Source organism: Charadrius vociferus, unplaced genomic scaffold, assembly GCF_000708025.1.
Source record: "Charadrius vociferus isolate BGI_N301 unplaced genomic scaffold, ASM70802v2 scaffold806, whole genome shotgun sequence".
In the NCBI taxonomy this organism is placed as follows: Eukaryota; Metazoa; Chordata; class Aves; order Charadriiformes; family Charadriidae; genus Charadrius; species Charadrius vociferus.
This window is the reverse complement of record NW_009649038.1, coordinates 1302116-1322685: the sequence shown is the minus strand read 5'-3', so window position 1 is coordinate 1322685 and position 20570 is coordinate 1302116. Positions and strand designations below refer to the sequence as shown.

At 38.2% G+C, this 20570-nt stretch overlaps 1 protein-coding gene across 1 annotated transcript in view; it reads right to left on the bottom strand.

Moving 5' to 3' along the window:
- MAD2L1 (MAD2 mitotic arrest deficient-like 1 (yeast)) overlaps positions 1–20570 on the bottom strand; it is a 166630-nt gene that overhangs the window by 2628 nt on the left and 143432 nt on the right. The window lies entirely within an intron of this gene.

Here is a 20570-nt window from a genome sequence, read left to right as displayed (position 1 = left end):
CTTTGGAGGGGCTGAGGAGAGGTGAGGCGGGGGGGTGGAGCGAGTCCTCCGTGTGGAAACGCTGCTAGAAGTTCGCTTTCAGGGTTTGTTTAGATGCATTCGTCTGCGGCAAGGCGCTTTTGAACTGAGAAATGATACTTCCCAGGTACGAATGAGATGAAGCGAGTACCTCTTTTATGGGTGATTTTTGGTAGCGTTCATTATGTAATTCACGTAGTAGTTATCTAAAATAAAACTGGTCTATTCTGCAAGTACTGTCAAAAGGCAGGCAGGGAGAACCTGGGAAAGTCGGATGAAACAGACACTTCCTCCTTAAATCCGTAGGACAGCGGGTAACACGGAAAGAATGGGGTTAAGAGGCATTCAGAAAGGCAGGGATCCCCCGAGCTCGCTGCCCTGGACATACCCACCCCTGCTGTCAGGCCAAAGGAGAGTTGCTCGTTGGTCAAAGCACTTCAATCCTATTATTTAGGGATTGTTTATTACAAGAACATCATTATTTACTACAGGCACATCAAGGAAGACACTGCAACTAGTGACTATCAAAAGGAGGAAACTCTGGCAGAGGTTAACAGGTAAGAGAGACCGAGTGAAACAGCAGGTAAATGTGAAGTGTTGAAATATTGAAGAGGGGAAGCCATAGTCTACTGGGATAGTAACTAGATGGCCAGCTAGTCAGCTGATAAAAGCAATCAAAAGGCAAGTATGTGCAAAGTGAACAGATTTGTTTAGCAAAGAAGAGCTGCAAAGGAAATCCTACCCTGAATATGATTTCTCTGAAGTGCCTGGAATGAATAGACATTATCATCTAAGACATACTTGTATTAGATAACCATATTGACCTTGAAAGAAACTGATCAAACAGCCTTGAAATGAAGCAGTACTCAAAACAGAAGTATTTTAAACCTAGGATAAAAACCGTACAGTCATTGCACAGTGCAGTAGGCCAGCTGCCAGAAGAGTGAATCAGTGGTGTGATTGCTTATTCTGTCATAATAAAATACTTTTCCTCAAAAGATAAGACACTGTTGGTTCCAATTTTTGCTCTAAGAGCAAGTACAGTTTCCTTCAGGGTTCACACTGCTGTGATTAAAACAAACAGTATAGTCCTGAAATCTCATGCTGAAGTTCTGAAAGGGTCTGAATAATTTAGTTATTAACCTAGAGAACTTCACTCTGGGTCTTGATCAGTACTGATTGTGTTACACATTAGTCTTCTGAATAAATATTTTCTGAGTAAGAGTGGTGTATTTCAAAGCCTATGGTAATGGAAGCATTTTTCATCCAAAGCCCAGATTTTATAAGCGAGACAGCTGTGAATATCAGCTGTTTTGCTTCAAACCTTATGTAATATCATGATCTTATTCATCTGTCCAAAAATGGTCTCACCCCCTCCCTTTTTTTTTCCCACTTGGCGTTTCATCCATTTTGCTTTCTCTGACGTGTTTGGAGAGCTGCTCATTTTTGTGATAAATATAAGAGGTTGAAAGTGCTGTTGCATGAGGCCAGGCAAGGACAGTACATCTTACGATTTACGCATTTATCCTCCAGCTGTTTTACTGTTAAAATCAAATGGAAGAAAAAAAATCCAAATGCTTCTTGGCTTACCAAATTGTTTCACTGTATTTCAGTGATGGCTTGAAGAACTGTTGTTGATATGACCAGGCAGATATGCTCATCAACAACATACTTAATTGCATCCTCTTTATTTCTCCCAAAATTCGTCTGGGATGTACTGAGAGGTGGTGGTGATCCCCAGTACCACTGTTAAAACTCCAAGCTTCCTTCAGTGAAGCCGGCACCTGGCATTTCACAGTTTTGGATCACTTCTCTATCCCCAGTTCTGTATTGCAATTAATGCTGATTTCTGCCCTGATGTCCTCCCCCCCAAAAAAACAAAACCCCAAACCCTTTGCATTTTGGAATGTTTATTTTTCCCCTCTCTTTAGGGAAATACATTTCCCTTTTAAAATGTGTCACTACTTTTCTTTACATTTCTTAACATAATGTAATCTAATGGTAAGAGCTGCATAATTTCAATACTTCTGAATTTCTTTTATGGTACAAAGCTCCTAATAGCTGCCTTTGTCTTTTAAAACATTTTTCTGTGACCAATTCATTACTTTTGAAAAGTTCAGTCTTTTAAGTCGATGAAGTAGTGTCTCTCTTTTTCTTAACCTTTATATTTCTTCTACTAGAATGTTTTTAACCTTCACTTCTCTTTTTCATCTCATGGCATCAAGATGTTCCTCTCTTGGCCCCCACCAATAATTCACTTGTGTGAAGGTTTAGTTATTTGACAATGTGTGTTTGCTGCTTTTAGCTTCACATTCTCTGATTATCTCGTCTTTGTTTCTCTGTCACAAGTCCTAAGCTCCACAACCTTGTCTTCATTTTCTTCACTTCGTTTAGGTCGGTCTCACTCAGCTTCTCTGCCCGGTCAATCCAGTATCCCCCAAGCGAGGCACCCAGGGAATCTGTGTTTATCTGTCACGAAACTAATCTGCAGCCACCACTTGACTATAGCCCAGTTGAGTGTGATGGGGACATATGTACGCAAGTCCTTTTGTCATGTTAGTGAATGGGCAGGCTCCATGTGATGATGATGCCTATAGTTTGTGTTTAGGGCACGTCCGGCTACATGACAGGAGGAAGGCTGCAGGGCTCTTGCAAGGGAGAACAGCAGGGAGGCTGCCGTGGGTTAGTGAATGATTTGTGTGGCTGACAGCCTCCTTCCTGACCAGCTCTGAGGGACTCTCAGGAACAAAGATGACAGGCTGAGTTATGTGTTCTGGCACATCATGAGCTGGCTATCCTTGCTTTAATTATCTCATGCTAAAACCTTAATTTTCGTAAGGAATGTGAAATCCCAGTTGTATTTAATTTAGGTCTCTTACGATTCTTTAGTCATTGCTCTGTTTCTCAATTACCGCCCAATGTTATGACAGAAGTTTTTTGATTCTCTTTCTGTGGAAGGAAATGTCCCCTATTTAGCTTGGCTTTTATGCAACATTTAATGATTGCTTCCCCATGGCAATTGTCGATGAACCTGGGACAACACAAATCACTGGTACACGTTCACTTTTTTTTGCGGCAACCCAGGTCACATTCCCATAGTCATTCAGCAGACTAGAAGACATAATCCACTTCTAGAGCTCATTCCCTTTTTTTTTTTTCTTTTAACCTCTCAGGATGATGTGGACAGCTCTCTCCTTCCAGCATAGCACAGTAATCTATAAAATGAAAGTTCTGTTTGCTACAAAAGCCCTCATATCACATTAACAAATTGCCATATTAAGCCTTAGTAAAACCAGTTTTTCCTGTGCAGAGGAAGGAAGTCTTACCCTGGCCAACAGAACCTTAATGCTTTGTCTTTTCTGCTAGATCTCAAGTTCTTTTCTTCCCACACTTTAGGAGGAGATTCTGTACTTACAAGCCCATAGAGACAGTGCTTTTGCCTTCTTCCCTCCTATTTTCTGTGCATTGCTTTGATTTTCCTTAGGGTTTTAGAATGCTGCCCGTCTCTGTAGTTCCCAGCACTCAAAATTCATGGCAGATGTTGAACTCATTCTGCAGGTTAGACTTTTTGCTCCCTCCTTTCCTCAACCCAGCTTGTAGAATTTGTCGATCACATGCTGGGTGAGGCAATTCTCAGTTGGCTGAGCTTCCATGATTTTTGGTGAAACTTACTTTTCTTTGTCAGCTGTTTAGTTCCTCTGCTGTAAGAGGGTGTGACATTTGGGTGGTTCCCAGGAAAAGCTTTTCCTGAACACAGGGTATGCCACCGGCACAGCCAAGTACCATTGCTGTTCCTTTATGTCAGGGTTTTTTTTTAAGTCTTCTAAATCTTTAAATCACTTTACTATCTTTTAATCACTTTGCTGTGTGCGAGCTTCTTTACTGCCTTTCATTGTGTCTTCACAGCTGTCATCCAGGATTCCTTTGGTGATTTATTATTGTCTGGCATTAACTCTAGAATTAATGTAAAACATTGCACTTTTTGACAGGCATTTTATTACTAAGCTAATTTTATTTTTGGTTTTGGGTCTTGTTTGTTTTTTTTCTTGTTTTTGGTCAAGTTTGTTTTCAACAGTCTTTGTAGCCTTAAAGTGCAGGTACCTGGTATCAGCTGTTAAAATGCTATAAGATTTGTTTTCAAGTTGGCTAATGCTATGTTTTAAAACATAAACTATGAGATACTATTACAAATAGCAATAGTGTATTCTTTCACCAGCAGCAATGAAAGAGTGGTGCAGCTGTGAAAAGTTTTTTTGAATTTTAAGTATTAATTAAAATAAATAGATTTTAAAATTAAGCACTGTGGGCTAGTAAATTGCACTATAACTTCTAATACAATGAGTAGTCTTCTCAAAGGGACTTCCTGATTTTGGTTTTGAACACCATGTAGAAATTTTTAAAATTAATTTTCGTTTTAAATGTTATTAGTGGTACTGAATGTATTTTGAAATTAGACTTACTCTGATGACTACGTGTTTCTTCTAGAAAATGAAAGAAATTTGATGTTTGCTTTTTCAAGCCAATGTAAGAACATCGTTTAGCCCAAAAGCAGCGACATCCAGATACTGGCTGCCTTGTACAGTGAAGTAAATTTTTGTAGGTTTTGAGAGTTTGGAAAGCTACTTCTGTGGAACAACATTCAATTCTCTTTCTCTTTCTCTCTTTTCTTTTCTTCCCCCGCCCCCCTCCCTTCCCTGACATTTTTCTAAAGGATACCTAGGAAAAAATTTACTAAGATATTTATCATGGTTTTACCCCTAAACTACCAGGAGATGGCACCAGGCACATATGTTATTTGCATCCTTTCAACAGTCTTGAACAGCAGACTTCATTTTACTGTTGCATACTTTAGTTTAGACTTTAAGTTTTACATGCATTTCTTTTGCTCATTTTTAAAACATTGCTGTGGAATGAAGGAAAGACTTAACTTGATGACCAGTTTTGATGTTTACCTTTGGTTGCTGTTGTACTAAAGGCAATTTAACTGATGAACAATTTTTTTTAAAGGTTTCAAGTGAAGACAAGAATCCTGTTTCAGAGTCTGAAAGAGCAGAACTTGAATGAGCTTTCTGTGCTTTGAAAACTTCATAGTGCTTGATGATGTCATGTTAACAGGTAATGTGAAATCCACTGAATACAGCTCTTTACAACTTAATCCCCTTTACTACTTAATCCCCAACCTGAAAGTTGATAATTTGAAAGATGAATGTTAATCCAGCTTATGTTAGCTCCTGTCACTTCTGAAGTTTTCATATTAATAAATTAATGGAAAACTAAGGAGTTCTCAGGTAGTTTAGATTTACTAAGCCGGTGTACTGCAGTTTAGCTATAAATTCAAAACAGGTCTTCTGAAGAACACTAGAACAGCTTTATCAGCAGAGACTTAGACTGTCAATGCGTCATCAGATACTGAGGAGCAAAAGAGTCTAGAAGGTTGGTAGCATAATAAATATACCTTGATACCATAAGAACTTTTGATAGGGTCCTGTTGTATGATTAAAACGTGTCAGATGACAATTCTTATTTTGTGATTGCTTTCTAATTGTGTCACTTCTGATGTATAGCCATGATGGAATTGTTCAATTAATTGTACTGCAAGGAATACAATACAGATTATATAATGCTTAATAATTATGATGACCGAAGAGGTAAGTATATTGTGAAAAGCGTATTATTTGCATTAGAAATATCTGAAGCAAAAATAGTAATAATTCCTTAATTTCCTCATTTGAAAATTAATAATTTGAAAATTAGTGTTTATGCATTTTTTTCTACAGTTAGATCGCCAGGCAAGTTAGATGCCCTGTTGTCAAAACGATAATCATTACTGAAAATAGGCATGCAAAATATTAAAATTCTTTTTCCTAAGTATTGGACAGCTTAAGAAAGTGGTAAAGGATAACTTTCTAAATAAGATATCTAGTCCAGTATGGCAGGAGGAATTCTTTAAAGAACATAACGTATTTCAAGAAAAACATCCTTTTTTACGTGTTTTGAGAAATTTATGCATACCTCTCTGTAAAAAAATGAAAGAACAGATGGCCATCAATGTGTCATGACAGTGAGATGAGTTCAGATATTTTATGACGCACCAAGGCCACATGTGCTGGGACTATACTCTGAGTTGTTCTCCACCTCTCTACCTGCACCTCTCACTGCACATTGGTACCTTGGGAAGTCTAATCCTCTAGCATGGAGACAAGTGGCTGACTTCTAAACTTTCTGTGATCAGAACTTGTTGGCTCTACTGGTTAATAGCAGAAGAAACATAAGCAGTGTAGGAGTGACATGGATTGTTGAAAATACCTTTATCTGAAAGTCAGGGCAGTATTTGTTTACTAACATTGATAACTTAAAAGCAATTAAAGAAGATGTCTTTGCACAAGAACAGCATTGAGCTAGGTATGGAAAGTATCAGGTATAAAACAAAGCTTATACAATTCCACTTTAAGTGTAAAGAAGCTCCTCTCTCTCCATTCATCGCACAGGTCAAACAGAAGGTGAAATGTCCTACTAAATTATTTTTTAATGACACTCATCAAGTAATGAATAAGTACTGAAGTGTTTCTTAGAATTTAGTCATTTATTCATTTTCAGTCTGGCAGCCAGTTAAGAAATCAGGGAAGACTATTTTGGATTCTGTTTGCCCTTTAAAAAATCACTTGAGGGCGGACAGTGGGACCATTTTCAAAGTAGCTAGGAAAACAAGTGAAGAAAGGATTTGCTAGTACAGTTTGAATACAAACACTTTTTTTTTTTTTTAATAAAACCATTGCTTGTGTTAGTCAGCACTGGGGAAAATTTTTAGGAGAAAAACTAGAGAAGATTGGAACAATATTTGAAAGTTCGCGCTAGTTATCTGCGTCTACTGCACAATGGATGGCCTTATCCAAACCTCATGATCTGATGTTGCTAGGAGTGTAAAAATGGAAACCAGATGGCTTGGTAATGTGAGTAACAGTTTGATGCTAATTGTTCTGTACAGTCTCCCTTCCTTGAAATCTGATTTGAGTGAAAACATGGCATTATTGCTCAAAGTAAGCAATTCCTTGGTTGTAATCTGACAGTTAGTGGACAGGTAGACCAAGAGTAGATACTTACTCTAAAGTTTAGGTCATTCTTGCTATCGATGAAAATTCATTGAGCTAAGGCAAAGTTGTTCTTCACTTGTGTTAGCAGAATGATTTGCCACATCTTTGATCTGATATATTTCTTTAAGCCTTTAAGGATGTTAATGAAGAAGTCCATGGATGTAGACCTAAGCAATGATCTGACATGTGTCAGAGAGAGCAAAAAAATATCATAAATAGAAATAAATATTTATTATTAAATGCGGTGTTACTGCAGTTTTTGCAGAAATACAATATAATCTGTTAAAACAGGAGAGCAAGGTTACGCAGACCTTCTGCCTAATGAGAAGAAAACACTGGGTAATAACTGATTACCCAGTTACATCGAGGGGTGGCATCATTGCTTTGCTGTGCTCTTTGCTTAAGCTACATATTGGCCCAGGGTTTCTTTTTTTCGTTACAAGCTCTCTGCAGGGACTGTGCAGCATGACTGTACAGTGTTTTGCAAGGTGGCACTGTCCCTTGTGGCTACTGCAGTTGGGAGTCAGCACTCTGTTTCCATCCTTGCTTGCCAGGGACTTTGTATGAACTTGGGCTAATCAGTTTAGATCGAAGTTTCCAACGAAGGATTTACAAGTCCTGCAAGCTTAGGTACATTGCATTTCTGCAGCTTCTACCTTGGAGATGCCTTGCTCGCTGCCATCCTCTTATTTTAAAGAACAGAGAGGTTCTACTTTTTTATTTTTTTTGTGGTGATGTGACGGTGATGATGCCCACACTCACTTATTTAATACTGTGGTATGAGAACAGTCATCTAACATTGAGAAAATTGAGGTTCAATAACTTTTGCATCCAGAAGATATCCAAACCCTCATCTCCCATGCCCAGGGAAGTGTTCTTGTTGTCAAGGTTTAGGCTAGTTTGGCTGACAACATTCTTTATCCCATCTGTTGAAATTGTGCCGCAGAACAAGAGGGAATTGAAAATCCATTTGGAAACAGAAGGGAAAAGGGAGAGATTGAGTTTAAATGGTCAGACCTGGCAAAGAGAGACCAGAACAGCAGTCCAGTCGTCAACTTATTTTGTGTTTCACATACTTTATTTTCCATATAATTTCACTTTACATAAGCTTTTTAGTGCTGGTAAAATCTAAAATTACTGAGATCTCCTGCTCTGAGTTAAATTCATGTTAGAAAATCTTTCTTAGTATTTCTTTTTAATGACTGATGTAGTTGTTTATATTACTTTTTCATTGTAAAAAATGTTAAAAAACCTGCAAAACTAAATTTGTGGGAAATGATAATGAACACATGCTGCCCTGGTGATCATAGTAAACTTAAGGGGTAAATGTCTCCTGTTATTACCTAAATAATCTCCTAAAGTGGTGCAGGATGATTCACCATATCTGCTTGCTGCCTGTGCTAATTTGCTGGGTAGAATGCCCTGCATCTTTTTGTGTTCTGTTCAACATGACTGAAGTTGCGTGTAGCTCTTTCCATTCAACAGCATGACCAGATTGCTGAACTCTCTCTGCCAAAAGCTTTATCTCTCTGTGAATGGCTGTCTCCAGTTACTGCCACACACGCGTTTTACATTACACTGATGATGTTTAGATTTCATCTCCCTAGCAGCCTTAACCTTGCTTTGTCCTTGGGCACATTTTGGTCAGCCAGGTTGCACATTAATTACATTAATTTAGAAGTCGTAAGAATGTGTGCTGACCTGCAGGTTTTTACACATTACTCTGGCTGATTTTGCATTGTGTTTACCAAGCAAATGGCACTGTTACTCATAAAGAGGGAGAAAGAATCTACCTAAGTTCTCTGCAGACACTAGAGGACGTGCACATGATTACTCTATCTCCAGTGACAACTACGCTCATATTTAATGAAAAATATGAAAAAACGGTGATAGTAACAAAACCAGACCTAGACTTAAACAAAAACCCAGAGGAAAGAAGCAGTAGCAGACACGTTACGTAGATATTCTCCAAGATTAATCAGGATGCTGGAGAACCAAAGGACATGATCTAATGGTGGGTTAGCGTTGTAAACAAAAGCTTTGTATAACACCATAAAACATGCAGTAACAAAAATAGTTTGACAGAGATGACCTCTATGTGGGTGCATTCTTAGAAGTAAGCAAGAAACTAGAGCTCAGGAAGCACAGGGTTTACTCTTACATTCTCATTTGCCCATGACTTGCTGTGTCAAGTTATCTCCTTTTCACCCCTGGCCCCATTCCTCAATTTCACCTACTTAAAGATGGAGTTGCAGTAGTCATGGTACCATAAATAGGTTTGTAAAAGATTCTGTGATGTTTGTCTGGGCACTGCTCATCAGCCACCTCTGCTTGAGAAAGTTGTTTTGGTATGTGTACTTAGTATAAACTGAATTTTACAGCTGCTGAGCACAACCAGAACTGGAAAGTGATTGACTTTAAATTTGCATGGAGAAATCACAAATGAGAAACTACTGGCTACGCAGTATCTTGAGACATCTTGAAGATTGAGGCAAACAATTGAGATACTAAAAAAAAGGGCCACATTCTTGAGATGATGAATTGTGATTAAGCATGATTTAGCCAACTTTCGGCATGTTAAAAGCTCATAAAAATCAACTGTACCTACTTTACTAGATAGAGCAGCTCATGTCTGCACTGTTGTAACAAGGGAATAACTTGTGTTTGTGTGCAGATGACATTTGTAGACCTTCTGAGAAGGCAGTGGCACACTTGTTCACCTTCACAATTCAATTCTTCTTGTGATTTTAAAAGCATTTTGGAAAACTTGGTTAAGTTCTAATGCACCAACAGCTCCTGACCTATGTATTAATGAATAATGACCACAAGTTACTATGGCCAGATTTGGATAAAAGCTATCTAGTACGACCTCAGCTTTTCTTTATACAGAGTATTTCTCTTGTGTTAAATAACTGTTGGTGTTCTTTAAAACAGGCAACTCTACTCAACCCTGTCATGACCCTTTTTTCCCCTTTTTCTGGTTGCAGCCTTATTCTCATTGTCATTGTGGAGGAGAAGGACATGGTCTGGGAGTGTGGCATTAGAACTGCATGTCTCCCTTATTTCTTCTTGAGATTTGTGGCATGAAATTACCAGTATCTTTAACAGCATTTTTGAGATTTTATGGAGCCAGTCTTTTCCTGTATTTGGTACAGCTGCTGTTACTTATTTACATGCTTGAGAATTAATTTTCTTATATTTGGTTTACTGCATTATTAAGTGGAACACTAGAAACCATGCTTAGATTAGAATAGGACTGCCCTTTATAACTGGACTTGTTTTTCTGAAGCAAAATAATTGTTCCCAGAAATACATATTCCTTCCCCATCAAGCCTCCATTCTATTTGACACACTGTTCATTCTCTGGGAATCTAAAAATAATTTTTAGTGATTTATGGACTGCTGTTGCTAATATTTCCATGATCCTGTTAAAAGTGTGTGTTTTTTCCTCAGTGGCCCATTTCTGTGTTTTAAATAAGCAAAATGTCAATTAAACTAAAACCAGGTCTAAATCACATATATACTAAAATTGGCAACACCTTGCTGGCAGATTTTATAAATCATCCAAATCTGTCTATATCTGAAGAAAATGAAAAATAAAGTTCTGAATAGTTTAAGGAACCAGGAAAGGCGTAAATTTACATGGTGTGTGGCAGTGAAATAGTCACAAGTAAGTCAAGTTTCAAATAGTCTTCATTTGTATTTATGCTGTTATATGCTTTTTTATTCTATCTCAGACATGCTTTGATATATATAAATATATATATAGTTGCTCTTGAGGATTTGGTTTCCTCTTTCTGTGATGCTTTTTTCAAGTAATAGAAGTGAAAAGGTTATATATGTAATTGAACATGTACTTATTCATAACACATGTTATTTGTAGCACTTTGAAGGAGATACAGAATCACAAAATGGTTGAGGTTGGAAGGGATGTCTGGAGGTCATCTTGTCCAATCGTGCTACTCAAGAAGGGTCACCTAGAGCAGATTCCCAGGACCACGTCCAGATGGCTTTTTAATATCTCCAAGGATGGAGATCTTCTCTAGGCTAAACAGTCCTACCTCTGTCAGCCTTTGCTCATAGGAGAGATGCTCCAGTCCCTTAACTGTCTTAGTGGCCTTTTGCTGGACTCTCTTGAGTAGCTTCGTATCTCTTGTACTGGGGAGCTCAGAACTGGACACAGTACTCCAGGTGTGACCTCACCAGTGCTGAATAGAGATGAAGGATCATCTCCCTCAACTTGCTACAAACTTCTAGTGCAGCCCAGGGTATGGTTAGCCTTCTTTCTGGCAAGGGCACATTGCTGCTTCATGTTCAACCTGGTGTCCAGATCCTTTTCTGCAAAGCTGCTCTCTAGCTAGCTGGCCCCCAGCATGTTCTGATGCCTGGGGGTTATTTTATTCTTCCACAAGTGCAGGACTTTGCACATCTGCTTGTTGAACTTCATGAGGTTCCTGTCAGCCCATGTCTCCAGCCTGTTGAGGTCCTTCTGGATTACAGCATGGCCTTCGGGTGCATCAGCCACCCTTCCCAGTTTTGTATCATCAGCAAACTTGTTGAAAGTACACCCTGCCCCATGATCCAGACCATTAATGAAAACATTACAGTTTTTTCTCTAGGGAGAAAGCCTCAAAATCCTGGTAAATCAGTTGGGTCTTTTTAATGTTGTGTCTCTTCTTTTCTATGAGCATTGCAGTTTCTTTCTTTGGGCATTGTGCACCATAGGCATCTTACGGGCTTTGGGCACAAAGGCTCTGTGACAAAGCAATCTCCTTTGTCTCTTGGCAGTATTAAAGAGTTCGCAGCCCAGGCATCTCCTACACACCACAGAGAGACTTGGAGTCTTCATTTTCTCATGCAGTTTGGCAGAATGGGGGAAACCTCAGTGATCCGCAGAAGAGTTAAGCCTGGATATGCATCTGTTTTACCTTTTTCTTCAGAGATAGGCTCAGTGACGTCTTCTCTGTCAGTGACAGCACAGTGGTTCTGCTGCTTTCAGCATCTGGTGATGGGAAGGTTGGCAGCAAAGTTTGGCATCTTTGTAAAGTGAAGACATCTTTGGTTGTTTCTGTCCAAGAAAACAAAACATCAAACGGAACTCCTCACCTTTCTCATGTCTCAGTAGTGGCAGGAATCCTAACTGGTTGTATAATGGAGTATGTGACTGGGTGTCTGATAGTGGGGTGTTGGGCTCAACCATCTTCTGCCTCTTAAGTCTCTCCTTTCTCCTGAACACTTGGGTAAGTTAACACAGCCAGTATAACATCACATGTGATTATTAAGGAATGAAAGCCTTCAACCTTAGTCATGACATGACAAAATGCACATCAGAATACCTTCAGGAATGATGCGTAATACCTCATTTTTCCCCTGTGGGAACGTTCAGCAAGGCAAGCTCAGTTACACAATGAAACCGGTATAGTTACACCACATTTACATTCATGTAAATAGGAACAGGCTTCGGCACAATACCTATGAAGCCAGATGTCTCTCAGTAACTCACAAGAAGCAACAAGAATGGAGGATATTTGTAACGTGATACTTCTCTTACTTTTTAATAAGTTATCCAAACTGGATGCTTTAGTAAATGTATTTATTTTTCAATAAATTATTCTGGTGCTCATATAGTTTCTGTTTACAAATGATTGAAAGAGCAGCTTTTTCTCCGTAAACAAGCCTAGCACATCAGCCTGCTTGTTTACAGTGAATGCTATAAAAGCTGCATTATGTATTTCCTGCAGAGAAGAGTTTTTTTCTTCCCCCTTTATGTTCAACTAGTCTGAATGTATTTTATCGTAGAGGAGATCAGCTCATTGGTAAATCTGTTTGGCTGTTAATGCTGAAAGGGGGAACAGGAATAGAGGCATTGAGATAGGAAGAGACCTAAGCTTATTTTATTAGACCTAAGCTTATTTTATTAATGCAGAGCACAGTCTTATAGAAAAAGTGTTGGGACTGAAACATCCCTTGCCATAATGAATATTAAGGAAATTACCTACATACATAAAGGTAAGACTCTAATTGTTTAATTCTTCATGAGTTACTTTTTTTAAATTCCCTTTTAAAAATATTTTGGTGCAGTGCAAACACTTTTTTTGTGAAAAAACATTGTTTCTTGTGCCATTCTGAGTGATGTCCCATATTGAGTATCTTCAGCTCTTGATTCTTCCCCTATACAAGCAGGCCACAGCTTTCATTTGAGTGCAATAATATAATAAGTATGATATAATATAATATAATATAATATAATATAATATAATATAATATAATTTCATGTTGCTAATTTTTTTTTTCATATGAAATTAGAACTTTTGAAGTGGCAGTTTCATGGAAAATATTCTTATGCGTTTCCTTCAAACTACAAAAATTCATATCCACTGAGCGTTTATTTGCACATTGGAATATGATAGATGGCATCATGTGCCACTTTCATTAAAGCACCAGCTGAGCTTGCCATTGCTAACTGAAGACTAAAGTTTTAAGTTGAATCCTGATTAGCAGTATTTTGGGTCTGCATTTGGTAGAAATAGTTATAACTGACACTTATAAAACCCCACTCATTCCATGAGTGTTTGAGGGAGGTCAGCACTGTCTAGTAAATGCTATGAGGCTGGTATTCCTAGAACCCCATAGGGAGTGTTTGGTGTTGGTTATTAAAACATAGGTCACACAATTGATGTATATGATTCTGGCTCAAGAGAGCCGTCAAAGGGAAGTACAGTGTTCTAATGCACAGACGTAATCAGTAGACTGAGTTTGTTCTTATATGTCCTGTGAAAAGTTACAGGAAATTTTGTCTATTAGGAGGTACTTCATCAAGGAGGGAGTGGGGAGAATCAGAAGATTATGAACTTCCAATACAAAAGTCTGTACAAATGTCTGAACTTATCCAGACATGCTCACCAGAGTAAAGCCAGTATTTTTGTTCTGTAGGAAGTTCTACTTAAGTTATTCTGAACATGAAGTTAAATTAAAGCATACTTTTTGAGATGTGCATCTTCTGAAAAGTTTTTACTGGATAGTTTGCAAGATGGATAATTTTTGTGCTCATCACATCAAAATTTACCATGATCATATAAACCTATGTGGTTTGTGAAATATATTGTAAACACATGAATGAAATTTGTGGAAAATGTAGGAGAATTTTGGAGTCCAAAGTCAGTCCTTCTGAGACAGATTAAGACCTAGATTTAGCTGTAAATTTTCTGGCTAAATACAGTTTTGCCAGAAAATATGATTATGTGAAAATTTCAGTGAAAATAATGAGAGATTTGCAATCAATGACATTGGAACTTCATGGGATTTCATTTTTCATTGAAATGTAATGTTTGTTTTATTCAGCAAGCATTTTGACAAAATCCTTTGTAAAAAAAAAAAATTTAATCATTTGCCATCCTGCTCCGTGAATAAGAACAGTAAGTAGGTAGGCAGGGACTGAATTGAAAACAAAGGGGTAGTTTTCCCACTAATGGCTGAATAGGATTCAAGAGCATTCCAGCAGAGCGCATTCCAGATAGGAGTCATATTTAAGAGCAGGAAAGGTAAAGGGTCGTGTACACTGCCCAGCTCTTTGTGTTGTCCAGGTTAGAAGGCATTTGTCTGAGTAAGGACCTTTTCAGAGCTGCTAGTGTTGGAGTTGCTGGGACTGATGAAGTGGGCATTTTGGCAGGGGAGTGAGAGGTTTCAGAGTGCGTGAGTTGTGGGAGAGCAACACTTAAGGCTACACAAGATCCAGAGTTGGGAATTTTTATGTGGCACTTAAGAAATACAGAATAATTTGCTTTCTGCTAATCCTGGACAAGTGACTGTATTAGCACAAGGACAGAAATATCAAGATCCTATAATGGCATACCTTCTGTCCAGAATTTCACGTAGCTTCCAGACTGTTTGGTTTCTTGCTGCAGTTTGGAAAAAAATATGTAAGTGTAAACTGGTAGTTTTTCATTATTATTGTCTTAGATTTTATTTTTATTATTTTATTTTACCTTTATAAGGCACTTTTTAAAAGAAAAAAAAATGACACTAAGTTGAAGCTCATCAAAGCATATTTTAAATAATCATTTTAATGTGAGAAAGGTGGAGAAAAACCTATAATAAATTCTAGTGGTTGATGTCTTTTATTTATTAAGAAAGATGAAATCTTACCTGTGAAAACTCTCATCCATGCACATTTTGGGCTAAAACGGCTGCTTTTATTGAAGGGGGAGAAAGAGGGGAAACCTTTGATTCAGCTTATTGTTCAGTGTCAAAATTAGTTTGGGATCTGTGCTGCCCTTGCAGAGCCTATTACTAGGCTAAGCCTCTGCCCAAGTGGGGCGAGTAAAGCGGCCCATCGAATGCAAGGTATCTGTAGTGATGGATGGCCGCAGCTCAGCACTAACCTTGTTCCACAGACTCCCGCTTCCTGCCAGTGTTACTCAAGTCTTATTCCTAGCCCCATCCTAGCTGCCCAAGGTGTGCATGGCCTCTTTTCCTTGCATGAAATAGGCTCGGGGATCTGTTCTGTATCCAGTTGCAGGTGGGATTCAGAGGTAATAGTGCCGAATGACCCTTTGCTGAAGCATGGAAACGTGTTAGACTCAGTTCAAGGATCTCTCCACTGCTGTCTGCTGTGCTGCGTAGCCCTTCTCTTGTGATCAAAGTGCTGTACTATTTGGAAACCTAGGTATATAATTTGGTTTATGGCTGCTACATAATTTCTGCCCCTTCTAGTTCAGTTAATCTCCTGAGTGTTTGTATTTGTCTTCAAAGGGAGACTGTTGCTGTTCTCTCACTGTTGGGTGTGCTTGAGGAAGGCACTGTAACGAGGGTCTTTTTCACACATGCTATGAGGCAACGTGCTTCACAAAGGAGATCTCCTTTCCCTGTGTGAATGATTTGTTTGGTAAATGTTAGCAAGTTCTGTAGTTCTGTTGCGTCCATATGTTCATTGTATCTTTCTTATGCTGTTTAATTAACCCCCAGTGCCTTCACAGCTCTTACACAAGGGATAAGTTTACTGTAAGAAAATTGAATTCCAGCAAGTGGGATTCTTTCACTGTTCAGTCACTTTTAGTGTCCATTTTGCTGTTTTGCTATGAAAACCTGAATTATAACAGTAACCATATCAAACAGACCTGAATGAGAATCGTTTGAATTCCCATTAGCTCCAACTGGCTTTTTTAAACTCAGTATAAAAAACAGGTTGTCTCTAATGAACTTTGAAAGTACCCCTTTTTACACAAAGGCTATCCCAGGGACACTTGGCAGACCTCCCTGTTAAGCTTTTTAGCAGATTCCTGTATGCAGAAATGTAGTAGATGATTAGTGTAGAGCCACACCATTTGTTACTGTGATACTTCCCTTAAATGCAAGCATTTTCATAACGATGCCACTGAGGGAGTGGAACTTCCTGGTCATGTACCGAAGCCCAGAGTACAGTTTGGACCACAACCGAAGGACAGTTGTGAATATTTATTGAGACAAGCACTGCAGATTGCAGAATATGTAAAGACATGCTGATACCTCAGCATTTGAAGTAACTGCAAGTGTAAAACAGATGAGTGCAAAATATTGTCTCCATCAGATAACTAATTTTGAAAACAACAATACAAAAAAAAGGTTTTCTGCCATCTTATCTCTGAAAAGGGACTCTTCCCTTGTCTCTACAAGCCTGGGTTCACATTCGCCTCTCTTCCTTCTGACTGTGTGTTTCCTCCTGTTTTCCTGTTTCTGTCTATTTCACTTTCAATATTGTTTTTCAGGTAGACCATGCGTCCTGTAGGCGCAGATTGCCTGAATATGTTTTTTTGAGTTTGGAAGCTGATTAAAGGGTCCCCACAAACAGAACTTTAGAGTGATAGATAGGTGACCTACAGGAACAAAAGCTGTTGTTGAATTTGCGTAGTGGGAAGTTTTAAGTTGTGATACCTTGTGATTATTAAAATTAAGGTCACTGGGAAAGAGATGATACTGAAGTAATAAGAAAGGCATTCTTGGAAGCATTGCTAGATAGTCTGAGCAGAGAAAAGGAAAGAGAAACAAGATGTGGAATTGAAGAGGATTCTAGAAAATCCACAGGACAAAGAGAATGGCTTGGAAATAGATTGATTGAGGTCTGCTAAGCTGCAAACCTCCTTCAACCTTTTTCTGCATTTAGGACATTCGCAATACCTTCCTGTGTGAATTATCTGATGTCTGCTAAGGACTGAGAGACCTCATTCCTTTCCCACATGGGCAGTAGTAAGTTTTCTTCCCATTCCTGAAAACTGTAGAAATTTAACATCTTTTGAGACCTCTACTGTTTTGATAAATTGGTTTTAAGGGGACTGGCAGAGCTTTAAAGTTATTGAGAGGGTTGGCTCAGACAGATGAAAGCCCACACAATACATGAATGTGTAAATCTCGCTTCCTAAGAAAGCAGCTTTTCTAAATTCTGATTTAGGTCTTCAGACTATTTATCTTATGACCCCAGCCCTAAACTCTGCTAAGAGCTGTTTTTGCTGCTGATTGATAGGATCGGGGAGGAAGATAATCTGAAATAAAAGGATAAGAAAGTGCAGCTGTTTGACATAAAGAATGTTGATGATTTCTAAGGCTTGCAGTCCGCAGGTGGAATACACTATCAGAGAAAAGTAGAATTGTCCAAACCAGGAATTTTCCACTTCCCTGCAGTGTTTTCTCTCTTTAAAGAAAAAACGCAGAAAGCAAGGCTGTCTTGAAAGTACAGGGAAAACAGAGATGTGGGGTTTTTTTCCCTCTAGGATCTCTAGAGGAGGAGGGTAGGTAGAAATATGAGTTGGAATTGCAAGATTTGTTCAACAAAATTCTCAGTCATATGCTTTTAATTGTGTACCTGCACATTCAGTTAGTTGGCTGTTGGCTGGTTAGGAGATGAGGCCTCTTTTTAGACACATTTGTTTCCTTGTCTGTGATTGCATTTCACTGTTCCTTTGGCATAGCATTGACTCATGACATTACCGAGGTTGGCATAACAATGTGAGAAGCAGTGAGCTTACTAATTCTTAATTTTTACTTTTCATACTTCATTCAGTGATGCTGAACTAGTAGATTCAGGAAGACTTGTTTGTTTCTCATCAGTCTTAGGAGGGCTGATTGATTAGATTAAATGGATCTGAGCCTTGATGTCTGACGAGCCTGTTCATTTTAGCCAGCTAACTCAGGAAGGAAATAGAAACTTATCAGTGAACAGACGTAATCTGTTGAAAGTTGGAAAAGGGTGACACTAGTCACATTGGTGTTTCTGGTACAGTTCATGAGACATAGCAAATGGTTAAGAGCATCATCCCTTTCCAACCCAAAGTATCCAAACTATTGTTCTTCCCTTACTTACCATATCCCAGGCATGTAATTGGTACCAATGAAGTATTCTGCATGGTGTTTGTGTTCTCTCTAGTATGCCTGACAAAGCAGAAATGTGCAGAAAATACTGCTTAGTACTTCTTTCCAAACACATTGTTTGCATCATTTTTTTTTTCAGTTTAAGTAAGATATGTCATTTTTACTTAGATGCATCTTTATACCTCTCTTGAATCTGCATATGTTCAGTTTTGTAGAGTTGAATATTTTGTTTCCCACAGAGAATATTGTTTTATAAACACAATGTATTTGTTTACATGGGGGACAGAGTATATAATTGTAATGCTTTTTGTATCTTTCCTAAGGAGACAAAAATGTCAGATTTTGTGTGTTTTCTTATTCTTTTTTTTCTTCTGATGTCTTCTTCTTGTGGAAAGCCGTGCTTCAGTAGAAAGCTATGTTAAAAATATAGTTAAAAGAAAATTGATCTTAAACTAATCCTTTGAGTCAATTAAATAATACTGATCTCAGTAGAACATCTATTAGTGTACATGTGATGTTACTGCTAATACAGCATGAATTCATTACAACCAGGGGTAGCCCAATGAATTCCAGATGAATTCACAATAGCTGGATTCTTAAAATGCTACCAGGTTTACTTCAGGTTTTCTGTTTCTATGTGTAATTAATACCAGAACCCAGCACTGCTACCTGCTCCCATTTAAAAAATAAAAATAAAATAATCACGTATATGAAATCAGACTGAAAACTTGAGAAGGTATGCCTGAGTCTTGGCACTGGTAATCTAAAATACCAGTTTTGAAGCCATCTGAAGACTTCAATTTTATATAATTGGAAGTTGTTATTGGTTGATCTCCTTCAGCACAAATCCAAACAGCCAAAATACTCCAAACTATTTTAATATAACTAGCTATATCAGTAGCTTCCTTAAAAATTATTCGTATCATATTGAGAGATCCTTAAGTGTAAAATTGGCTACAAAGCTATATTTCAAAGATATCTATGAAAATAAAATGTATTGTCAAGGATTTGTTAGTGAGACATCCTAATCCCAGGTAGAAACCTAGCAGCTTCTTTTCCTAAGAGTGGCAGAATCTGTTTAAATTGGTACTTTTTGTGAAAAGAGACATGGAAACTTACACAGTTTCACATTGTAATGGATTGTATTGGTAAGTTAGAAGTATCATATGATTGTTAGAATCTTCACCTAATGAAGTTCAGCATTTCATGTAGAATGTTAGGCTTCAGACTGGAATCTCCTGCTATGTTTGAACCCATGTAACATCACACATTTTTAATTACATTATCCCAGCTTGGTACTGGCTGTTACCAGAATCAGACCTCCAACTCTGGCAAATGTACTTAGGTTTGAAGATTTCACTGGTCTCTTTTTTCATCAACCTTTACCATATGGTACACACAACATTTCCATAGCTTAATAGACCAGATGTGTGTTTTGTGCACACTTCATCAGAAAGCACTGCACCAAGGACATGGCAAAAATAATCTGCAGTAACTATTTAATGTATTTGTTATGTGATGATGTAAATCAAATCATGTTCCGGTAAGGGCTGTCTCTTTTTCTGTAACGTAGAGGACATGCACTGATAACGGAGAGTGAAGGAGCAGGTTGGGACAATTTTTTTGTTGCTTCCTGTGTATGGTAGGGTATCATAATTGCGAAACTAGCCATTTTTTTACTTCCAGCTGCATTGACTGGTTTAGAAGAAATTTTTGTGTCTAATGCATTTTGATGTGGACAGAACAAGTATTCAATCATCTTATTCTTCACTAATGCCACGGACTTCGTACCTTCTGCATGAAGAGCACTATGGTCTCCATCTTCAGAGCCAGAGGGCCTTCTGAGACAGGCAAAGCAGTAAACCTTTTTGGTTTTTTTAAAGAAAGAAGAAATCACCTGCAACCTTTTCTGGATACAGTCTGAATACTGTGTTCATCATGAGACTCAGTCCTACTTTCCTAGCTTTAACACGCTTAAATTATTTTTGAAGTCTTATGAAGAAGCACTGAATGGAGATAGAAACACTGACAGAAGAGAAGAGTGTAAAAGGAGAATAAAAAGGAGGCAAAGAGAGAAGAGAATAAAGATGGAAAGCAAAATTAAAAAAAGAAAATCCACAC